Raw genomic sequence first — 17,746 nt, forward strand, 5'->3', positions numbered from 1 at the left:
TGACATATACGCCCATGCGAATACAAGGGGGCAAGGACGCGATCCAAGCGGCTGAATGGTGAAGTAGGAAGCAACCCGTTTCAACGAGTGCATTTCAAGGCCTTGTATTATAGCGTAGGCAACGATACAGTGTGATCAAATACAGTAGAGACAACACGCGATACTTCCAGATTTAGCCTTGTTAAAATGGGAAACAAGTCACAAGTGGCGCTCCTAGTCGCTTGACCTGAAAATACGCGCTAAATTCAAATATCAATGGGAATGGGTCAACGAGCTAGAATAACATAGAGGGGCTGTAAGCCTGTCATCAGCGCTCCCTGCTTGAAGCAAGTTGGTAAGGGGCAGCCATGTTAACGGTTGTCAAAACAAAGCGAATTGGCGCGAGAGCATATGTTGAGGTGACAGGGAGATCGTGCATGCCAATTTAATTCCCTAAGTTTTAAGAAGTGAAAACATAGATTCTCGCTTTCAAGAATGCCAGCCGTGAGCTCAGCGTATGGTTGTTCTAATCGGAGTAATAAAACCAAGGATATATCGTACTTTATGAATTATAGCCGAGATACCTTTTTGTAATTTCTGTTTGTAATTAAATCCATTTTATTGTTTACTTAGCGAAAGTACGGATAGCAACGGTTATTATTTGTCGAATTTTGTTTCAGATTTCGTTTAAAGAACAAGGAATTAACGGAACAATGCGTTGTGAGGGCGAAAAGAGATAAATGGTATCCCACTCAATTCAGTTGCTTATGCTCTGTACATTTCCAGCCCTATTTAATTTTCATTCACATTTACAAATAAAGGAAATGGAGCGCCCACCACCAAGGAAACGTAACCACAAAAAAAGCACTTATTTCGTTGAAACGTACACCACGTATGGTAAATACAGCATTTTACTGCTATTTTTGAAATGTATACAGCCTTTGTTGTAGATATCTGTTGCCTTGGTTTTTAAAACTACGCCACACTTCATAATGGACAACTTTCAAGCTAGTAATCCCAGTATGATATGGTAATGGGAGAAACATTATATCCCCCCCCCTATATTATAATAAATAATTACACTAAACGATTATTGTGGTAAAGTATTCATGGGCCGCCTCTGTGGTGTACTGGTTAGCGTGAGCAGCTGCCACCCCTGGAAGCCCGGGTTCGTTTCCCGGCTCCGCCACGAAATTTGAAAAGGGGCACGAGGGCTGTAACGGGATTCTATCAGCCTGGGGAGGTCAACTGAGTAGAAGTGGGTTCGACTCCCACCTCAGCCATCCTCGAAGTGATTTTCCGTGGTTTTCCACTTCTCATCCAGGCAAATGCCGGGATGGTACCTAACTTAAGGCCACGGCCGCTTCCTTTCCCCCCCCCACAAGGCCCCTGTTCAGCATAGCAGGTGCTGCCCTCCCTCACAGTTGTCCCGACCCAATGTCTCACACGCTCCAGAACACTGTCCTTGAGGTGGGATCCGTCGCTGAGTTCGTGGGAAAAACCAACCCGGGATGGTAAACAGATTAATAAAGGAACACAGTACTCATGAGGATGCAATAATGTTAAAAATATGAACAGAATGAGGTTGTAACCTATTGTAGGTCCCTATGATTTTAAGGCTTCCTGTCATAAATATTTATGTCCATCGTTTTTATTCTAATTTACGCTTAACCACAACAGCCAAGCAGGGTAACGCTCTTGTTCCGATTTCGAGGCCTATTCGTATGTCACTGTGCGATGATTTCGAATACCCTACAATCAACTGATCGTGATGTTGGCCTCGTGCCGCAATGTGATGAAGTGGCGGTATTCGCTTTAATGCTTCAAGCTATCGGCAACCGTCTTTAATTCTCCCCCAGTGATTCTAAAATGCATATTTTCTACACTTTTCGTCATTTAAAGGCCATGGCCCCTTGCTTGTGTGACAACAGGAAACATGGCGGACTTTCGTTCTATTAGCTTCACCCAGGCAGCGCTTCCGCCTCTCTATGTTATTCTAGCTCGTTGGAATGGGTAAATAAATTACGTCTAGAAAGAGAGTGTTACTAAAATATTAACTTCAAAGTTACACAAGCAATTCTGGATAAATGAATGAAGAATTATTTAACAGGTTAGACTGAAATGAGACATATAATCAAGATGAAAAATGGACCGCTGTGAAAGGACTTGATCTTTCATTTATGCATTACATTTTTAGCTTTAGAATTCCTGCCTGAACATTCACGACTAGATTTTCTTTTTTTTTCTCATTTAAAAGCATTGTATCATCATATTCAAACATTTGTCAATAAAAATATTGGCACATTCCTTACACACGATTCAGTGAATTTGCATTTAAGAGGTGGTCAATTTTCCTTTTAACTTGAAGCCTACTGACAGAAAGAAAATCTATAAATTTAGCCTCAAAAACATTCAAACTTCCCTATAAGCAATACTTGCCATAATGCCATTACATTAGGGTAAAGCAAATTTGCATCATCATATTGTTCCGACAAAATATGAACATTTCTTAAATAACCCATAATTTCTTCAGTGCTCAACAACGCATTATGGCTTTCCAAATGGGGTAATTTGGAACACAACCAGCCACACTCATATGCATATGTATTTTCCTGAATTAAATCAAACCCGCAGATCATACCTACAACAACACATCGGTACTGAAGGTTAATTGTTGCGCTATACAAATAAGATATCCGTATTATATTTTAAGCCAGTTAAAACATGGGTCGAGCAGCTCAGAAGATTATGAAGTACTATAAAAATATCTTTATCACTGGAAGAATATGTATGCAAACACAATATTACTTACATTTTCTTGTCACGAGGGAAACTGAAGAAAGACCGCGCAGTCTTCTCTACTTCATAGTTACTGTAGCCAAACACAGCACATACCTTTCCCTTCATGTTGAGAGGAGATATCAAGGAATGACACACTCTGCTATTTAATTATGTCAACTCACTGAAAACGCATAAATAACACCAAAAACTTCACACACAAATACACGTGCTCTTATGACAGAATCAGTAGTTTTCAGTAGTTTTCTCACATTCACAGACCAAATTCCAACCACATTATAGCCACACTTAATTATAATAATTAATCACTCTACACACCACCAATTCAATCTCTTAATCCGAATCACACTTACCTTCACATATATTTCGGATTTACTTAATTATACTCCATTTACAGCAATCCAAATTCCTCATTAAATTATTATAATCATTACTCACTCTTACAAACCATAAACACCTTACTCAAATACCATTAACAAACACATTCCACCACCTACCTAAATTAGCTTCTTAACAGTACCTATAATCACTCACAGACCAAATTCCAACCACCTTAAAGCCACCCTTCATTATATCACCAACTTCAATAATGAATCACGCTCACATACCCCCCAAAAGGAACTATGTAAAGTAAAATGTAACTATGATCGGTGGAAAACGATAAATAAAAAATGTAAACAGACTCTGGGATGGGTTTAGAGCAATTGTTGAGGAATGTAAAAATACATCTGTACCTGTAAAGGTGGTAAGGAATGGTAAAGATATATTATAACACAGAAGTGCTGAGACCAAGAAGGACGTGCAGGTTGGAAAGAAATGGAGTTACAACTGGCTGTGGAAGTAAGGAGAAATTGAAAAAACTTACTAGGAAATTGAATCTAGCAAAAAAATTCAGCTAAGGATAACATGATGGCAAGCATAATTGGCACTCATACAAATTTCAGAGAAAATGGAAGAATATGTACAGGTACTTTAAGGGGGGTAGCAGCCTTTCGGTTGTTGCAAGGGCGGCAGTCTAGATGATTGACTGATACGGCCTTGTAATAATACTCAACATGGTTTGCTGTGTTGATACTGCTACACGGCTGAAAGCAACGGGAAACTACAGCCGTAACCACCTCCCGAGGACATGCAGCTCTCTCTGTATGAAAGATGTACTGATGATGGCTTCCTCCCGGGTAAAATATTCCGGAGGTAAACTAGTCCCCCATTCGGATCTCCGGGTGGGGACTACACGAGAGGGGGCGATCATCAGGAAGATGGATACTGACATTCTGCGAGTCGGAGCGTGGAATGTTAGGAGTTTGAATCGTTGTGGTAGGTTAGAGAATCTGAAAAGGGAGATGGATAGGCTAAAGTTAGATGTAGTTGGTACAAGTGAAGTACGTTGGCAGGAAGAACAGGATTTTTGGTCAGGCGACTACCGAATTATCAACACGAAATCAAACAGGGGTAATGCAGGAGTTGGTTTAATAATGAATAAGAAAATAGGGCAACGGATAAGCTACTACGACCAGCATAGTGAAAGAATTATTGTCGCCAAGATAGACACCAAACCAATGCCCACCACAATAGTGCAGGTCTATATGCCTACTAGTTCAGCGGATGATGAAGAAATTGAAAGAATATATGAGGAGATAGAAGATTTAATACAATATGTCAAAGGTGACGAGAATCTAATTGTGATGGGAGACTGGAACGCAGTGGTAGGCCAAGGAAGAGAAGGTAGCACAGTAGGAGAATTTGGATTGGGACAAAGGAACGAAAGAGGAAGTCGGCTGGTTGAATTCTGCACTGACCATAATTTAGTCCTCGCCAATACTTGGTTCAAACACCACAAACGACGGCTGTATACGTGGACGAGACCTGGAGACACTGGAAGGTATCAAATAGACTTCATTATGATTAGGCAGAGATTCAGAAACCAGGTGTTGGATTGCAAAACTTTCCCAGGAGCAGACGTGGACTCTGACCACAACTTGTTGGTCATGAAATGCCATCTGAAGTTGAAGAAATTGAAGAAAGGAAAGAATGCAAAAAGATGGGATCTAGACAAGTTGAAAGAAAAGAGTGTGATGGATCGTTTCAAGGAAAATGTTGCACAAGGACTAAATGAAAAGGCTGAAAGAAACACAGTAGAGGAAGAGTGGAGAGTCATGAAAAATGAAGTCAGTAGGGCTGCTGAAGAAATGTTAGGAAGGAAGAAAAGATCAACTAAGAATCAGTGGATAACTCAGGAGATACTAGACCTGATTGATGAACGACGAAAATACAAGAATGCTAGAAATGAAGTGGGCAGAAAAGAATACAGGCGATTAAAGAATCAAGTGGATAGAAAGTGCAAGGTAGCTAAGGAAGAATGGCTGAAGGAGAAGTGCAAGGATGTCGAAGGCTGTATGGTACTGGGAAAGGTAGATGCTGCATACAGGAAAATCAAGGAAACCTTTGGAGAAAGGAAATCTAGGTGCATGAATATTAAGAGCTCAGATGGAAAGCCACTTCTAGGGAAAGAAGACAAAGCAGAAAGATGGCAGGAGCATATCCAACAGTTGTATCAAGGTAACGATGTAGATAATTTCGTTCTGGAACATGAAGAGGCTGTTGATGCTGATGAAATGGGAGACCCAATTTTGAGGTCAGAGTTTGACAGAGCTGTGAGTGACCTAAATAGGAACAAGGCACCTGGAATTGATGATATTCCCTCTGAATTACTGACTGCCTTAGGAGAAACCAGCATGGTAAGGTTATTTCATTTAGTGTGCAAGATGTATGAGACAGGAGAAGTCCCATCCGATTTTCGGCAGAATGTTGTTATACCTATTCCCAAGAAAGCCGGTGCTGACAGGTGTGAAAACTACCGCACTATTAGTTTAGTATCACATGCCTGCAAAATTTTAACACGTATTATTTACAGAAGAATGGAAAAACAAGTTGAAGCTGAGTTGGAAGAAGATCAATTTGGCTTCAGAAGAAATGTAGGAACACGTGAAGCAATCCTGACTTTACGTCTGATCTTAGAGGATCGAATCAAGAAGGACAAGCCCACGTACATGGCATTCGTAGATCTAGAAAAGGCATTCGATAATGTTGATTGGACCAGGCTATTTATGATTCTGAAGATGATAGGGATCAGATACCGAGAACGAAGAATTATCTACAACCTGTATAAAAATCAGTCTGCAGTGATAAGAATCGAGGGCTTTGAAAAAGAAGCAGCAATCCAGAAAGGAGTGAGGCAAGGCTGCAGTTTGTCCCCTCTCCTTTTCAATGTTTACATAGAACAGGCAGTAAAGGAAATCAAAGAGAAATTTGGAAATGGAATCACAGTCCAAGGAGAGGAAATCAAAACTTTGAGATTTGCCGATGATATTGTTATTTTATCTGAGACTGCAGAAGATCTCGAGAAGTTGCTGAATGGTATGGATGAAGTCTTAGGTAAGGAGTACAAGATGAAAATAAATAAGTCCAAAACAAAAGTAATGGAGTGCAGTCGAACGAAGGCAGGTGATATAGGAAATATTAGATTAGGAAACGAAGTCTTAAAGGAAGTAGATGAATATTGTTACTTGGGTAGTAAAATAACCAACGATGGCAGAAGTAAGGAGGACATAAAATGCAGACTAGCACAAGCAAGGAAGAGCTTTCTTAAGAAAAGAAATTTGCTCACTTCAAACATTGATATCGGAATTAGAAAGATGTTTTTGAAGACTTTTGTGTGGAGCGTGGCATTGTATGGAAGTGAAACATGGACGATAACTAGCTCAGAAAGAAAGAGAATAGAAGCTTTTGAAATGTGGTGTTATAGAAGAATGCTGAAGGTGAGATGGATAGATCGAATCACGAATGAAGAGATACTGAATCGAATTGGTGAGAGGAGATCGATTTGGCTAAATTTGACGAGAAGAAGAGATAGAATGATAGGACACATCTTAAGACACCCAGGACTTGTTCAGTTGGTTTTTGAAGGAAGTGTAGGTGGCAAGAACGGTAGGGGTAGACCAAGGTATGAATATGACAAACAGATTAGAGCAGATGTAGGATGCAATAGTTACGTAGAAATGAAAAGGTTAGCACAGGATAGGGTGGCATGGAGGGCTGCATCAAACCAGTCTATGGACTGATGACTCAAACAACAACAACAACTTTAAGGCAGAAACAGGTTCCAAGAAGGCTATTCCAGGAATCATTAATGAACAAGGGGAGTGTGTGGGTGTGTGTGCGAGGATCTTCAAAAGGCAGAACTATTCAGTCAGCAGTATGTAAAGGTTGTAGGTTACAAGGATAATGTCCAGATAGAGGAGGTGACTAATGCTAAAGAAGTATTAGAATTTACCTATAACAACAATGACATTTACAGTAAGCTAAAAAAGTTGAAAACTAGAAAAGCAGCTGGAACTGATAAGATTTCGGAAGATATACTAAAGACAATGGGTTGGGATATAGTACTATATCTGAAGTACTTATTTAATTATTGTTTGCATGAAGGAGCTATACCGTACCACATGAATGGAGAGTTTCTATAATAGCCCCTGTGTATAAAGGAAAGGGTGAAAGACATAAAGCTGAAAATTACAGGCCAGTCAGTTTGACATGCATTACATGTAAGTTGGGAAAGCATTCCTTCTGATTATATTACACATGTTTTCGAAATTAATAACTGGTTTGATAGAAGGCAGTTTGGGTTTTGGAAAGGTTATTCCACTGAAGTTCAGTCTCCTACTCCACATTCTCCTAATAATGTTAAATAATTTGGCGATTCTCCCCGGGTGCATCCTTTCTCTGTTCAATAACTATACAATTGTATATAGCTGATTTGCATTCTCAATTTTCCTTACATCCTCCTCATCTATAAATTTCTCTCGTATTTGCTTTGTCATTGAACAATCTTTTATAAGGTTTGCCTATCCCATTTCTTCAGAACACTGTAAACATTTATTTTATCTCTGTTTTGTCTGTATGCTTTATTTTTATGTATCCCCATTAACCACCATATTATATCCTTCATTCCCTTTTGTGTTATAATCTATACATTTATCCTCATTCTCCCACTTACATTACAAAATTCTTCTAATGACCTATTACTTCTACATTGTGCAGCAATGCATTGCTTTTCAATATCCATAACACTTAGGACTATTTTTACATATTCTCATCTTCTCTGTGCAGTCTCTTTTCCAGTAATATATCATTCCTATCGTTTCCAAGATGTTCCGTACCCCATCCACCCAGTATCCTTGGTTCTGATGTTTAATTTGGCGTTGACATGTTATCTGTAATACTTCGCCACCTTCTCGCAGCTTCAGTCTCAGCCAATACTTTATTATCTTTTTAATAATATCCGCTTGCAGATTTATATCTTTGTACACTATTCTCACTCCGCAGTTAGCTGTATAATTGATTAGACCCATAATAATTTTACCAAATTTAATCGTCATTTTATCAAGAGAATCAACCCTCCTTTCAACTCCCCAAATTTCCACTCCGTACACATTAGAAACATTTTTATACACTCTGTAATCTGTGTTGGGCATCTTTCTCTCCGGTATGTTAATGGCTGACAGTGCACTCATACCTTATAGTTTAGCTCTTTTTGTTTGCTCTCTCCATTTTCCATTTCCACCCAATATCAAACACAAATATTCCACTTTCTTGACAACTTCTAATCTCGTCTCGCCCATCCACCATTTTTCATTCTTTGACAGTTTATGTCCTTTTTACACACCATTACCTTGGATTACTGTGCATTCATTTTTAAATTCCAATATTTACAGTAATTTACCACTGCATTTATATTGGGTGTCAAAGTGAGCAGAAGGATGTCGTCAGCAAAAATGAGATCCGGAATATCCTGGTGCTCAAGTTTTGGGTAAACCCCCTGTCTCAAAACATTTCGATTGAAATATATCATTTATAAACAGTAAGAACAGTACAGGTGATAACCTACAACCCTGTTTCATCCCTACTTTCGGGAATATTCCCAAAATACTACTCCCTCCTTAGTTTTAATTCAGCACTTTACTTCTGAATATACGTTTGCAACAGCTTGTATCAACTTCTGAGACACCCCTATCCTTCTCATCTTGGCTACAACCGCCCCTCTGCTCACAGAATCAAATGCTTTCTCCAAGTCAATAGCAGTAATGTACAATTTTCCAACTTTATTTTTTACATACTTATCCATTATTCTTTTTAGTACAAAAATATGATCAGTTGTCCTCATCCCTTCTCTAAAGCCTAACTGAAGTCTCTCCAGAATCGATAGCCCCTCTGCCCACTTCATTATCCTTTTTGCTACCATACTGTGTATATTTTACTTAATGTATCCAGCAACGCTATGCCCCTGGAATTATTTGGGTTTGATTTATCTCCTTTCTTCTTGTAGATTGGGCAGATCACTCCCTCTTGCCAAGATTTGGGAAAGCCCCCCCTTCAAATATCTTGTTAAATAATTTCACCATACTTTCTAGGATATCCTTAGTCTGCGCCACCTGCTTCCAAAATTCGTTAGTGATGCCCCGCTCCTGATTTGCCTTTCTTGGTTTTCCCTAAGACCTCTCTTACTTCTTCTATCGATATTTCCTTATCTAATGCAGATACAGTACACCCCAGCCCTACCGATATTCCGTTTTCATCTACTCTCGGTCTCCACCTATCTTCAATCTCTAATAGTTTCTTATAGTGCTCAACACAGATAGCCTGACTTTTTTCAGCCTGCCAAGGAAGCTTCCGCATTCCACAAATCTTCCTAATTGTACTCCATACTTTTCTACTATCATTCTGTTTTGCATTGTTATTCAATTCAACAACTCTCTGTTCCTGTCATTCGGACTTAGTTGTACACAGTATTTCTCTATATTCTCTTCTCAAGTTACAAAATTCAATCTTATGGTTTTCTCACCTGTGATTTATATACACCTTCAATGCTTTCAGTACTTCATACTTTTTATGGCTGCATTCGTCATTGTACCAAACCTTTCCTATTATGTTCGTCCCCTCCTTTATCCTCATCTTCTCCCCTGCCATATTCACAGTGTTTTCTATTATTTTAACTGCTGTACTCGTTAGGTTAATCTCGATCATTGAGTCTATTCCAGCTTTCATTATCTGGCTTATTTCTCCCTCATAATAGTTCATAAAATACTTCTTTAGCTCCTGTCTCCACCTGTATTTAGTAACAAACATTTCTTTGAATTTTATCGTATTGCTTGTTAATGCCCTACCCTCTCTATCATTTACTCTGACAATAATTGGTAGATGATGTGACTCACCCCATTCCTTAACCTTCATGCTTTTAATCACAGGCAACGTATTCCCCGGTCTCCGTTATGTACGTCAGGTTCCCTAATTTGTCACCATACCACCATATATTCAAAACATATAGTTGTACCGTACCATACAGCCCTAGAAAATTTTCTCCAGGTTTATTACAGCCCTTATCCTGGTTCACTCTCTTTTGTACATAAACTTCTTCTGCCTCTTTGTCGAACACCGGCTTCTGATCCGCAACGCTCGCATTGAAGTCCCCCATTATTAGAATACCTGCATCGTCAAAAATGTTCTGAATTATATTAATTTCTAGTGCCAACTCATCAAAGAAATCCTTTTTCGCAAACGGAGAGTGTTCAAGAGGGTTATAGATAAAACCAATTCATAACTCTGGCTTACTCTCATCGTAAATCTTTATTTTAACCCACATCATCTCCTCCATTTCTGATTCAATTTGGTCTATTCTTGCTTGCGAATCCTCCCTAACCAAAACCATTATCCCCCCCGGGTATCTGCTCCTGCCGGTTCGTCTTTATGTTGCCTTAGAGTAAACCGTGAACTACTCGATTTCTACATTACTTTTCGGTGGAATCGAGGTTTCCACACATGCGAGGATATGCAAGCTTCGTAACAGCTCTTTCAAAGATTCATTCTGTAACGTACTTCAAATGCAGCAGAGAGAATACGCAATACTCAGCGAGTTATCGAGGGACAGCTATTAGAGCTCCCTCTAGTGGATTGACCTGAGAACTACTGATTCTGTCATAAGAGCACGTGTATTCATGCGTGAAGTTTTTGGTGTTATTTATGCCTTTTCAGTGAGTTAACATAATTAAATAGTAGCGTGTGTCATTCCTTGATATCTTCTCTCAACATGAGGGGAAAGGTATGTGCTGTGTTTGGCTGCAGTAACTATGAAGTAGAGAAGACTGCGCGCTCTTACTTCAGTTTCCCTCGTGACAAGAAAATGTAAGTAATATTGTGTTTGCATACATATTCTTCCAGTGATAAAGATATTTTTATAGTACTTCGTAATCTTCTGACCTGCTCGACCCATATTTTAACTGGCTTAAAATATAATACGGATATTTTATTTGTATAGCGCAGCAGTTAACCTTCAGTGCCGATGTGTTGTTGTAGGTATGATCTGTGGGTTTGATTTAATTCAGGAAAATACATATGCATATGAGTGTGGCTGGTTGTGTTCCAAATTACCCTATTTGGAAAGCCGTAATGCGTTGTCGAGCACTGAAGAAATTATGGGTTATTTAAGAAATGTTCATATTTTGTTGAAACAATATGATGATGCAAATTTGCTTTACCCTAATGTAATGACATTATGGCAAGTATTGCTTATAGGGAAGTTTCAATGTTTTTGAAGCTAAATTTATAGATTTTCTTTCTGTTAGTAGGAAAAGTTAAACGGAAAATTGTCCAGCTCTTAAATGTAAATTCGTTGAATCATGTGTATAAGGAATGTGCCGATAATTTTGTTGACAAGTGTTTGAATATGATGATACAATGCTTTTAAATGAGAAAAAAGAAAAATCTATTCGTGAACGTTCAGGCAGGAATGCTAAAGCTAAAAAAGTAATGCATAAATGAAAGATCAAGCCCTTTCACAGCAGTCCATTTCACATTTTGATTATATGTCTAATTCAGTCTTTGAATAATTACCCTTTAAATAATTATTCATCCATTTATCCAGAATTGCTTTAGCAACTTCGAAGTTAATATTAATGTAGACAGAAAAGATGATAGACCTGATTGTAGTAATATCACTGAACATAACAGAAAAGTCATAAACATAAGGATAAACATAAGGATTGACATAAGGATTGACATAATATGTCTGTTAGGTCATCAGCCCGAAGGCTGGTTGGATCCTCAAATAGCACTACCAAAGGTTATGCGGTTATAAGGAAACCCCAAAAACCAATGACAGCACCAAAATGAGGCGTACTAGGCAATATGAGGAGTGAGATAGTTTGCCATTGCTTTCCTCATTGGGTCAGAAAGTACTATTGCAGCACGACTGACCCTATGAGCAACACCTTTCATAACACTCAGAAGCACTAGTCATGCTCTGAATGTCATTACTCAGCACTGCCAATACCCCAGCAACTTCCATAATGTCACAGCCATGGATGTTGACTGGGACTTCGGTGGAAGCTACACTTTACTCTGGCCTGTGTCAAGAGATGGATGCAAAAGTACTGTATCCATCAAGAAATGACAGCAGGCAGTGACATAATATACAATTCCTTTATTGACCAACTCACGCTTAATACACAAAGACAGAAAGCACAAAGTCATCGAACTCAATGAACTGGTAGCTCGCCACGAATATCTTCTGAACTTCTCAGCCTTATTACGCGAAGTGACACTTTACAAGCGAAACTTAAAAATCCCACCCTAAAGAATAACATCAATCTCAATCAGGAATATCGCAGGTGTAGAAACAATGTAACAAATCTAAAAAGGAGCTTAAAAAACAAATATTATTCTGATAAATTTAGAATTCATAACAGGAACCCAAAGGAAACATGAAAAATAATAAATGAAATCATACATAACAGAAAAACAACAAAAGGCGATAATTGTACACCTCCAGAAATAGATAACATGATAATTACAGACATTCAGGAAATATGTGAATCATTAAATTTATATTTTTCAAATACTTCTAAAACCCTGGCTTCAGCAATCCCTCCCCAAAGCACTGAAAAACTTGGGGTTCCTAGTTACCTTAACTCACTTTACCTATATCCTACTGATGAAACAGAAGTTAGATCTATAATATCAAATCTAAAAAACAAGAATATCTGTAGGCAGGATGGTATAACTGCCAACTTTCTAAAAGAATTTCATGATTCTTCAAGCGGGATGCTAATAGAGATCATTAACGAATCCTTGGCATCTAGTACATTACCTAGTGAGCCAAAAGTGGCTAAAGTGGTTCCTGTCTTCAAGGGTGGGGATGGGAGGGATCTTAGTAACTATAGGCCTATGTGCATTCTCTCCATAATCCACAAAATATTAGAATATATTGTTAAAAATAGACTTCTCACTTTTTTAAACAAAAATAATTTATTTTACAATGCACAATATGGTTTTGGTGAGAACTCTAACACTGAAGTAGCAACCGTAGATCTCATAAATCTGCTGCAAGAGTAAATAGATTTTAATAATTTTGCTGGTGGGTTGTTTATAGATCTAAAGAAGGTCTTTGATACAGTGAACCATGAAATACTTTTAGCTAAATTAGAGAGAGTAGGAGTTCGTGGTGAGTGCTGAATAACTGTAGGAGCTCAGCAATTAGGGTAACCCACGGCGTTCCACAGGGGTCGGTATGAGGGCCGATAATCTTTCTGGTCTACATCAATGGCATTGAAACTTGCCGTTTGAAAGGACGTATCACACTATATGCCGACGACACAAACTTGTTCTATACTGGTTGCAATATAGACTCCATTGTAAAAGATATGCAGGAAGACCTGTCTGTGCTTTGGGTTTCAAGCAAATAAATTAACAATTAATGTGCAAAAGACTGATTATATGATAATGACAAAACAAGGTCAGAATGAAATCCCACACAGTAAAATATATACGCAGAATACTGAAGTAAAACTAGTTAGTACTGTCAAATATCTTGGGTTGGTGATTGATAGGAACTTGAACTGGACATACCATGTTGAATACATTACTAAAAAGATCACACCTGTTGCAGAAATTTTAAAAAAACTTAGTTATCTTATCCCACAACATCTTCTAAAAGAGATCTACTACTCTTTAATTCATAGTCACCTACAATATTTGAATGTAATCTGGATGCGCTGTAAGAAGTCTGACTTAAATGTGCTAATGGTAGTACAAAATAGAGGTGTTAGAAATGGGTATACTTAATCTTCCCTACTTAACGCCAATAAAATATCTATACCTAAGTGCTAAAATACCACCCCTAAGCATGAGTACAGAAATCAATACAGCTGTACTCATGTATAAAATAAAACATACGTTTATACACCACAACACTACATATACTCTGAATTCTGACAACCATCCATATAGTACTTGGCACGCAAATGACTTTGCCTTATACAATGTTCGCTCTTATAAATATGGTATAAACAGCTTGAAGTTCTCTGCGATCCAGTTATTTAATAACATCCCTGTGGAGGTAAAAACAACACTAACTTCGGCAAAATTCAAACAAAGAGTCAAGCCTTATTTTTGGGAAATGTACAGTGCTGTTTAAATCAAAATATCAGTTGTCATTAAGTCATTCTCTCAAACAATCTTGCAAACTGTCCGGAACTATTCTTGTACCTCTGCAACTGTTATGTTATGTAAATGTAAATACTCTATAATCTGTCCTTGTATCTCTGCAACTCTGTGTTATCTATATGCACTGCAAATACTCTGTAATCAATTCTTGTACGTCTGCACCTTTTATGTTATGTAATTGTAAATAATCTAAAATCTATTCTTGTACTTCTGCAACTCTTATGTTATGTAAATGCTCTGTAATCTATTATAGTACCTTTGCAAATTTCATGTTATGTAAATGTAAATACAGTCAGAAATAATTCTCTGTACACGTGTCATTAATGCAACAGTGCGTTTTCGCGAATTGTTGATCCAGAAAAACACCATTGCATTCACTCGGGGGTGAGACTACACTAGCGTACAATATGCGGTAATACGTTATCATGAAACAAACTACAGATTAACCAATATAATAATGCTCTTCAGGACCTGCTCACCTGATGGGCTAAACTGACCACTGTCCCTGCATTGCAGGAGGCCATAGCCCTTAAGGGATTCACACGGCTAATACATTTTTTATGATATAATCCTCATATTGATGATGTACATATTTTATATATTGTATGTGTTTATATGCTCAACCATTTACTAATAATCTTATATACACAAACTATATTTTGATGTGTAAGTGCCCGCCAGTATGTAATGTCCTGTACAATTCCTATGTATGAGCCTGCAGGCTCGTTGGAATTAATTGAAATAAATGAATGAATGAATGAATGAATGAATGAATGAATGAATGAATGAATATCTCAATAACACATTTTTTCTAGACGTAATTTATTTATCCATTTTCGTATATGCATTTCCATTGATATTTGAATTTAGCGCAAGTTTTCAGGTCAAGTCACTAAAAGCACCACCGTCGAATTTGCTCCCATTTTAACAAGGATAAATCAGTAAGTGTTCCGTATTGTCTCCACTATATTTGCTTACTTCTAAGGACCACAATATTGATGCACCTTATTGTTATCTCTAGTTATTTCTTCCTCCCCTGCCCCTCACTCTGGCTGTTCTTCTTAGACCTGGTAATCCTAGTAACATGCAGTTCGTCAGAGTTCTCATCTAGTGTATTAACACATTCCCTATCGAGGCCACCATCGTTTAAATTACCTTTTCTGTGCCAGAAGTCCTTCAGATTCACACGTCCGAGTTTCGGTGTTGCGTCTCCCACGGAGTCAGCACTCAGCTGCCGGCCGTTGTAGGTCACCAGGACTGCCCTCACTATTAGTTGTCTCTGTGACGGCTTCTTCCTCTCTCTGTCCTTGTCGTTTCACTTCCTGATCGTCGCTCGCTGGTCAGCATTTTGCTGATCTCAGCTGCCTCGTACGTTCACCATTCTCCTCGGCCAATGTACTCTCTGTGTTGTACATATTCTTTAAATGCTCCACCCCCCCCCCCCATGCTCTATTCCACTTGCCGTCACCTGCTACTAATTTGTTGCCTATTATGTGGGCCATTAATCCTGCACGCCTAGCTTTTCGTAGGTATAAATAATAATCGTATGGCCTCAGCTACCGTGTGCAGACATTTCTATTTGACGCCATCTGGCTGTCTGCTCGTCAATTTCGACATTCCGTTTTACTCTAGGTCCGGATCTCTCTTGGGCGTCTATGGCTGAGATTTAATTAATTTTGTCGGGTAAATACCAAATGTATCACCAGAGATCTTTTACATGCCGACATCGTACGGCATGGAGTGTCGAATGGACTTTTTTCCGCCCTTCAAAATCCGACTACCTCTGCCGGGTTTGAACCCGCTATCTTGGGATCCGAAGGCCGACACTCTACCACGGATCCCCAGAGGCAGCTTTTCGTAGGTGGAACTGTAGCATTTTCTGGTTCCTGAAGGCTTCTTTCTCCATCTCCTGTTTGATCCATAATTTTTCACCTTTCAATCGGCGTGTATTATACAAAATCTTCTTCACTAGTAGGGTTGAAGCGAACCTCACTCTCACCGGTCTCTTGCCTTTTGCCTTCCCCATTCTTTGTATCTCGTCTATATCGGCCTCCCGGCAGCTGATCTTCAACCTGTCGTTTATTAGTTCGAGCACTTTGGATACCAGATCTTATTTAGTGTCCTCGGGTAACCTATATATTAAAATATTTTTCTTTCGGGTTTCCCTCTGACGCTTGATCTCCTGCCACCTCAATTATTTTATCTCTTCCACCGTTCTTCTCACCTTAACCCTCAAACTTGATATTTCTTTATTATTTTGAACTACCATTTCTATCACCTTGCCTATCTCCTCTTTCACTATTTCTCGTAGTTCACTGGCTTGCTCTCGTAGTAACTCTCTCATTTGTTCAACTTGACCCTTAACGATTTCCCTTATCTTCTCCATCTCTTCCCATCCAACCGCATTAGCAGGATCAGGTGAGGGGTTCATCTCTACCCCTCCAATCACCAACAACACTGGCATCACTGATGCAGCCATTGAAATTGAAATCAGACTTACCTGCTGTCCGGCTCTGCAACCCACGTTGCGCCTCGTGGGCCTGCCACTACCGTGCCAACGACCTATCATCACCCGGTACTATTCTCCATGTCAGCACTCACTCACTTAACAACATTCCTCTTCGCTTGCACGATTACAACTGCCTTGTGTAATCTATTAGGCTATGTCCATAGCATGTTTGGTAATTAAGCCTTACGGTTCTTCTTCTTCCGGAAATTTATGGACTCTTGACGTGTCGCCCAGTCACAAAAACGTAATTTTAAAGCAATAGACACATTATAACACGGTTCACTTGGTCTAAAAACATTGAAGTACCGATATTCACACACAGACTTCTCGGGGGAAGTAATATATCCACATCACTGAGTCAGATAATCGTATATTGTTATCCCATCCAAGAGATACATGTAAACAAAATACAAGTGGAAGCAGGAACAAATAGCTTACAAGAAAACAATGCAATAGTAATGTTTACAACGTTAGGCGGGAATCATCAAGGAAATGATTGATTATCTGAATCATTACAGGCGTGGGGTCAAGCAATATACAAGAAACACTGGTTGGGAAAATGGTGTTTATGCGTGCTAGTCGTTCGAAAAAATATCTCCGTGTAGAAGAAAAACAGGACATTGGAAATGTAGGTGGTTAATGTCACCAACTTACGGTGACTATTCATGTGATGTCACTGGCAATACAGTTTGTACCGAGGCCTGCAAGTAGAGCCGAGAGTTGGAGGACAAAGTGTTAGTTGAGCTTCACACCGCTAGGATCGCGGATTATCGCCCTAGGTTCTGTTGTTGTCTATGCATTACATCCAACTCACATACCGGCACACTTTACATATGTCTTCTTCTGAATTTCTTCCACGTTTTTCTCCAGTTCCATCCGAACAATAAATACGGCCCATTCTTGATG

This window comes from Anabrus simplex, chromosome 4, assembly GCF_040414725.1.
Source record: "Anabrus simplex isolate iqAnaSimp1 chromosome 4, ASM4041472v1, whole genome shotgun sequence".
Lineage (NCBI taxonomy): Eukaryota > Metazoa > Arthropoda > Insecta > Orthoptera > Tettigoniidae > Anabrus > Anabrus simplex.